Raw genomic sequence first — 8,043 nt, 5'->3', positions numbered from 1 at the left:
AACTTATCTCATCTGCGAAGATCTTTATGTGAAAACTCAGAAAAATAGAAGACACTAGTAGTTCCGATCTACTTTACAAAGTCAACTAAGGTGTTTCTCATGTCTAGAGAACTAGCAAACATCTCTTCCGCCTGTCTTTCACCAAATAGATGCATGCAGCACACACTACAATCGATGTCCTTTCCACTGAATAAAGATGGGAAATGTGTAGAAGCAGTCAACCAGACATTTTACATGGGAGGGAATGCCTGTCCAGCGCAAGTGTATGCCCATGTGGAATTTTCTCAAATTTCCACATATTGCAGCACATTCGCATGCCCCAAGAGCTATATAGCAGATAGGCAGGAAAAATAATTCTATAATGTTCGTTTACAGCATATACACATCTTGACACAGTTACGTCCATTAGATATTTAGGCCTGAGGATTATGGTAGGGAAGGTGAATGGTCGACTTCAGTTTATTGGGAGCTAAGTACAGAGCACTAGTGCTACCCCTTTTTCAGTGCTTCTCGAGTACTTGAGATCCCCACCAGGTTAGATTAAAGGAAAACACCAAAGCATTATAAGGCAGGCTGCTAAGTTTGTTGTCAGTAGGTTTGCTCATCATGCTAGTATTAAGGAGATGCTTTGGGAACTCAAATATAAATTCCTGGAGGGAAGGTGACGTTCTTTTTGAGGAACACTACTGGGAAAATTTAGAGAACTGGCATTTGAAGCTGACGGCAGAATGATTCTGCTGCCACGAATGCGCATCTCCTGTGAGGATCACAAAGGCAAGATAAGAGAAATTAGGGCTCGCATGGAGCATATAGACAGGCATGTTTACCTCTGTCTATTTGTGGGTGGAACAGGAAAGGAAATTATTCGTGGTACAACATATCCACCTCCACTCGCCATATCGAGATCTATTCATGTATGCAGATGTATAGTCACACTGACCTCACGCCATGTGACGTCCAACTACTTGTGCATGGCTGGAAGACCTCTGGCAACATGCTTCCACCCTTTCATTAATTTCCATTCATGTGTTAATATTTTGTATTACTTTATCCGTCTCGTCCTTCTGTTTTGCAGAGCAGTGTAAATAACTGAATCACCTGTAAAAGCCTGCCCAGGTTAGTAATATCCAACATGAACAGCTAGGGCCAAACAAACTTCCCTGAGGAACCACTGAAGTTACTTTTACATCTGTTGATGATTTTACTTCCAAGACAACACATAGCATTCTCCCTATCAGCGAACCTCAATCCAGTTACAGGCTTCGTTTGATACCTTCCTTTGTGGTTGGGCTGTTTTAAGAAATGAGTTTTACAAGAATATAAATATAATAAAGATTAGAAAGGATTGTGTTTGCCATGCAAGCAAATGTTAATAGGGGATGGTAATAAAGTAGCAGCTTTCTCTATATTACCATCTCATCTTCAGTGTGTATGAAATACGACTTAACACTTTCTAAAGTGTCAAAATTTACATAAGTGTGAAAGTGAAGTAATTTTTGTTCTAGCCAATAATAATTATCTTTGTCTCACTGGCTGGTATGATTGTAACCTCGTTTATAGTGAACTAACTTATTCCAAAATCTTTTCAAAGGTGTCTAGAGTATCATATTACTGCAAATATGACAGTTATTTGAAAGGACTGTGTTATCCATGCAATAATCATACATTGTTGCTTTGGGTACTGAATTTAAATAAGATAATAAAGTAATATTGGAAATCTATTTGTGTAAAAGTGTCCCTTCACTCACATTTATTAATTCATTCATACATCATGCTCCAGAAATCTCATAATGCAGGAGAGCCTCCAGGATAGGGAACAAGTCATGTTTCACATTAATAGGGAGAAGTAGCCACTACATGCTACTTCTGTAATGTACACTAACAATGAATTATGACTAATGCTAATGTAACATACTGATAATTTTGCAAACAACTTCTAAACTCCTTTATATATGTTTGAGTATATTGGGAGAACTACCTGATGAAACTGTAGTTGTTTCCACAAATCTCTGGAAACGCATGCACATTTGAAATATTTTTTGTAAGCCCCATTTGGTGAGCCAGAAATGCATGTGAAATTATCTCCATTATCTTAAAAAAATGTGAACACTCACTCATTCCTCTCCTGCTTAATTTCTTCAATTAAGGTTTGAATTTAGGTGTGTTTCCATCTAAATTATGATTTATTAAGTCTCTACTTGATAGGATGAAATTATCTCTATTATTTTAAAAAGATGCAAACACTCACGTATCCCTACCTGATTTATATTTTCAATTAAAGTCTGAATTTAGGCATATTTACATCTAAATTATGATTTATAATACTCAAGCCCATGCATAATAAGAGCACTACCAACAAAGTTGAGAACTACCAATTAATCAGTTAATTCTGATCCTAACTGAGGTATTTAAAAAAAATTATTGCACCAAGATAAGAAAACTTTCTTCTCAAAGAAATGTATTATGAGAAGCTCAACATGATTAAGAAAGGCTACTGAGTATCATCAGCTATACATGATCCAGTGCCTGCTAATACAGATGAAATTAGTTAGGAAAGAAAGGGTGGTATGTTTGTTGCTAGATCTATCATGTGTATTTGACACAATATATCATGAGCTGCTGCTTGATGTATTGGAAACTTATGTTAGATGAATAGCAAACTGTCTCCTTCAGTCAAACCTATGAGACAGATTGCAGGTCACACAAATCACACACCAAGTGGGGAATATTATTCAGAAGTACAACTCCAGTCTAGCAAAAGTAAAGTAAGGTGTGCCCCAAGGGCCAGTTCTGGGTTCTTTATTGTTTATAATTATATTTAATAATCTGTCCACAGAGCACTATGCATATCACACAACAATTGTTAACTGCAGGCCTAAGAAGAATGATCTGACCCAAAATTGTTCTGGTGTATTCCTTGAATTGAAAATTACTTCCAGAACAATCACTTAAGCATAAATATTAGTAAAATAGGTGTAATGGACTTTCAAATATATCATCATACTGGACTGTTCTGTCTGACGATGGTTTAGAATTAAAACTGTTTGATAAAACTGCTTTTTTGTGTAATGTTAGATATGCATCTCTCTTGGGAGCATCACTTTCATCTCTTATGCCAAAAAGTAAGAAACTTAATTTACTGACTTGTGGGAAAATGAGTATTATTCAAAAATCTTTAGTGTAATCATACCTTACATGTGGATTTAAAGTACAGTGGTATGCTGATGCCTAACCAAGTAATACAGTATTGATCCTTGAAAAAAGCCAGTAAGGATTCTATTTAAGCTTAGTTATATTGAGTATCATGCAAAAGGATGTTCATAACTAAGAATCTACTAACACTGCTATCAATAAATGTTTAGGCAAAACTGTTCTACAAACTTTAAAATACGAGTAGAACAAGTCTAAATAATGATCTACACATTTATAACACTAGGGGAAACTATGATTATCATCTGGAAAGGCTTAAAACAAAAGTTGCAGAAAACAGTCACTATTACATGGGGATCAAATTTAATAACAAACTTCCAAAAAATTTAAAAAGGTCAAATGGAAACTGCTTTGAAATGGTCCTAAAGGTGCTTCTTATGAATAAAAGTTTTTATAGAGTTCATAAATTCCTATCAGAGGAGCAGAAGACTTTCATCTACACAAACAGTATTTAAGTGTACCAGAAAGCAAGTTACATATATTCTTTTATTGTTTGTATTTATTCACACAAAGCTATGACAGGAAGTGTAAAATATGTTCAGAATTTAAAAAAATCCTGTAACTGGCTGTGGAGAACAAATAAATAAATAAAAATAAATAAACATTTACATTGTGTGGACTTTACATCCCTCATTCCAAATACTATGATAGATTGTAGAAGGAGTGGTAACTGATATATTCTTTTACTTTGTTTTGAATATACAAGGATTTTTCAGTTTCCTAACTGATATCTGGAAGTAATCAGTTATAGGTGGTTGTATCACAATATAAAACTACGTTGTGAAACCTAAATTAGGGTGCACAATACATATGGAAATTATTTTTATTCCTAGCACTATAAATGCGAACTATTCATTTCGCACTAAACTTATTTCTATTACTAACAACAAATGTCACTAATGATCATGTGTATTGGGAACTAAGTGAAGGAATCCCTAAGTCCCTTAACAGGTTTCTTCAACATGTTTTATTATCAATATACACAATGCTGCTGTAGAATAATTACTTTTTTAACCTTGTATGGATTGTATTGTATGTTAACTGGCCACCTAGAAACTATGGAGAGGCTCCGTCCCTGCTGCAGCCGCAGTGGTCCACAACCCCATGACAACTACCGCAGTCAACTTCAGCCCTCCGCCGCCCCACACCGAACCACTCTTTCAGGGTCATTGTGCGGTTCAGCCCCTGGTGGATCCCCCCAGGGAACATCTCACACCAGACGAGTGTAACCCCTATGTTTGCATGGTAGAGTAATGGTGGTGTACACGTATGTGGAGAACTTTTTTAACCTTAGTTGCATTGCTCCAGAAGAGACACTATAGGAAAGTACTGAGGAAATATTCTGGCAATTCTATTTGCTGTTCAGTGAAATGAGAGAAATTTCTAAGTGGAAAACAGATGGAACTGTCCTTCATACATAATTTACCCACAAATGAGTGGTGTCTCCCCTCCCACTTTATTACCAGTCCAATACCTATGAACTTCACTTAAGAAGCCTCATCCAACATGTACCCACAGATCTCTAATTCTGATACCTGTAAGTTAATTTACTTTGTTTGGAATTGGACAATATCACTAATCATAAGATTAGGTGTTAAACTATTTCTTATAAACTAGCTGTAAGGCTATTGCATTATTCTCTCCTGAATGTGTTAGCTATGGATGTGTCATTTACAAACATTAAAACCCAACAATGTCATTGCAGATCTTTTATATAAGCACAGAATAGGAGTAGGTCAAGAACTGAGCCTTGTAGGTCATCATATTAACTTTTTAATATTTCTTTAGACTTAACTTAGCATTATCCCTGGTAATGTAAACCTCTGTTTTCTATTGTTAACATAGGAGTCTTGAGACAAGTATGGGCTCCATAATATAAGAAATATTAAGCTCTTGAACAAAACGCAAATTTTGTGAAAGAGAAAGCACCAAAACGTATCAAAAATTATTCTCCTCTACAGAAAACAATGTGGAAATAATTCAGTGGCATCAGAATGTAATCCTGTAGTATAATGTTCAAAGGATCCCTACATATTTCTATAAGAAATCCACATTCATACCAAACTCTGTGAACTGAGTATACATTACTACAATAGTGTAATGTTCTTAATGTGTCGATTTTTTTATAACATGGCTTGCTCAGCTATGTTGTTTTACTGCCATTGTTTTTAAAAATTGCGGTATTGCCTTCAGAAATTTTGACATATTGCAAGAATATGTATGAAAGGTCGATATCATCACACAAAATTAATTTGATTGTGTGAAATCGAATATTCCCAAACAAAGCAACAAATAAAATCGACTTATATACCATATATGAGTGAGATAATGATGCAGATAGTTTAGTACAGTCAAAAACTATTAAAAATAACCTCAACAGAAAATTAAAAATTTTCAGTCCAACTCAGTGTCAAATTTATAATTTCTGACTATTTTTCTAACAAAGCAAAACCCATTTCATGGTCAGATGTGTTGACACTGAGTGCTTTAAAATTACAAACGTACTCTTATGTATAGATAGATGACTTAACTGTGAGATGACTGCTCATATCTGAAATATAAATGAATGTGACAAATTTTGCTGTAAAACAATAATTGAAATCTTTCTAACTAGTACATCTGGTATGACTGTTGAATAAGTTATCATCCAACTAGCCAAAAAGTAACACAATATTAAGTGATGTTCTCTAATTCAGCTTCAGTTTTGAATGTACACAAAAATCTTAAGTGTGGACAGTAACTTCAGTAATTTCAGTGCATTATCTTGTTTGAACACTCAATTACTGTTACAAATTCGTCATGAATCCAATCAAATTCATTATAAATATGTATTTTTAGGAATGATGATTATCATAAAACTGAATACTGATGAAGTTGAGTCATGATTACTCTTTTGAGCTCAAAACTTCGCATTTACTATTTTGATAGAGACTTATTAATTTTTAAACCTTGTACTATATTACTTACTTGTACACAGTTTTCATGTGCATAATAAAGACACAAGTTTCAGAACAGTCTACCATATTATTTACTACTGACTTTAAAGTTTGATTGATTCATTTTTGTTTGGTCTCATTTGATTACTTTATATTTTGTTTACACAACACAATATAGAACATAAAATTGTCAAATGTGATTGTACCATCACAAACATTTTTCTCTTGAATTTTATGTAAGTCATAAAGTTATTTACATACTATTTAGCTCAGGTGACTACAGAACAGACACACATAAACAAGTATGCATACAGTATACAGTGTGTGATCAAAAAGAAATGGGAATATTTGTTTTTTTTTAAAGAATCTTTATTTATCCATCAACATCAGCTTTGCCCCTTCAAAGTAATCCTCCTCAGATATGATATACTTTTGCCAGCGCTTTTTCCATTCCAACAGCCTTACTGCAGTGGTATCACCAGTTCCTGTCAGATCACTGAAGTTAAATGCTGTCAAACTGTGCTAGCACTTGGATGGGTAACCATCCAGTCTGCTGAGCACTGTTGGCAAGCGGGATGCACTCAGGCATGCGAAGCAAACTGAGGAGCTACTTGATTGAGAGGTAGCGCCTCTGGTCTCATAAACTGACATATGGCCGGGACAGTAGTGTGCTGACCTCATACACCTCCATATCTCCCTCCAGTGACGCCATGGACTGAGGATAACATGACGGCTAGTTGGTAGTGTTCGGCCTTCATGGCCTATTCGTGTGGAGTTTAGATTTTGGGCTTTTTCCAATCTTGGAAGGACTTCTGGAACTCACTTTTCGTTATTGTGTTCAGCTCCTTCAGCGATTCTGTTTCTGTCTCACCAGTGATGGCAAAATGATGTCTTTCACGGTTCTCTTCAACCTTGGGAATAGAAAGGAGACGCAAGGGGCCATGTCAGGAAATACAGTGGTTGAGGCAACAAAACGGTTTTGTTTTTTCCCAAAAAATCACGAACAAGCATTGATGTGAGAACAGGAGCATTGTTGTGATCCAGTTTCTATGAGTGGTTAAGCCACAATTTTAGTCATTTCCTTCGCATTGCTTAACGTAAACGGCGCATAACTTCCAGGTAGTATTCCATATTGACCATATAACCACAAGGCAAGAACTCTTGGTGCAATATCGCATTGTAATCGAAGAAAACAGTGAGAAGAACTTTCACAAGTGGTCGAACTTGCCGAATTTCTTTTCTGGGTTGACTCTTCAGGCAATTTCTGTTGGGACAATTGAGCCTTGGTTTCGATGCTATACCCATATACCCATGTTACATCATCTGTTATAACCTTCTTTAAAAGGTCTGGATCATTGTCGACTTAATTTAGCAATTACTGAGCAATGTCTATGCCACTTAATTTTTGGTTGTAATTCAACAACTTCGGAACGAACTTTGGTGCTACACGTTTCATGCCCAAAATATTCGAAAAATTGCTTGGTATGAACCGAAGGATATGCCATAATCATCAGCAACCTCGCTGATAGTGATTCGCCGTTTTTCCAGAATCATTTTCTTTACTTCTTCCACATTGTCGTCAGTAATTGATGTGCTAGAGTGTCCAGTGTGGCAGTCATCTTCAACGCCTTCTCGACCCTCTTTGAAACGTTTATACCAATCGTAAACTCTTGTCTTACTCATAGCAGAAATGCTACAGTCAGTGGGTCATATGATTAAAAAAGAGGATATTCTCCAGAGAAGATTCTCAGAGCAAAAGAACATCCTGTGAGAAAGTTCTCAGTTTCATATGAATAAAAAATTCATAGAATATTCTCTGATGAGGGAGTTCCTTCTCACTACCTCTTCTCCTTCTTCAGAAGGTTCTTGGTGTGTGTTGTCTGCTGTCTCTGGCACA

The sequence above is a fragment of the Schistocerca americana genome, chromosome 1 (assembly GCF_021461395.2).
Source record: "Schistocerca americana isolate TAMUIC-IGC-003095 chromosome 1, iqSchAmer2.1, whole genome shotgun sequence".
NCBI lineage: Eukaryota > Metazoa > Arthropoda > Insecta > Orthoptera > Acrididae > Schistocerca > Schistocerca americana.
Note: the sequence above shows the minus strand (reverse complement) of the source record.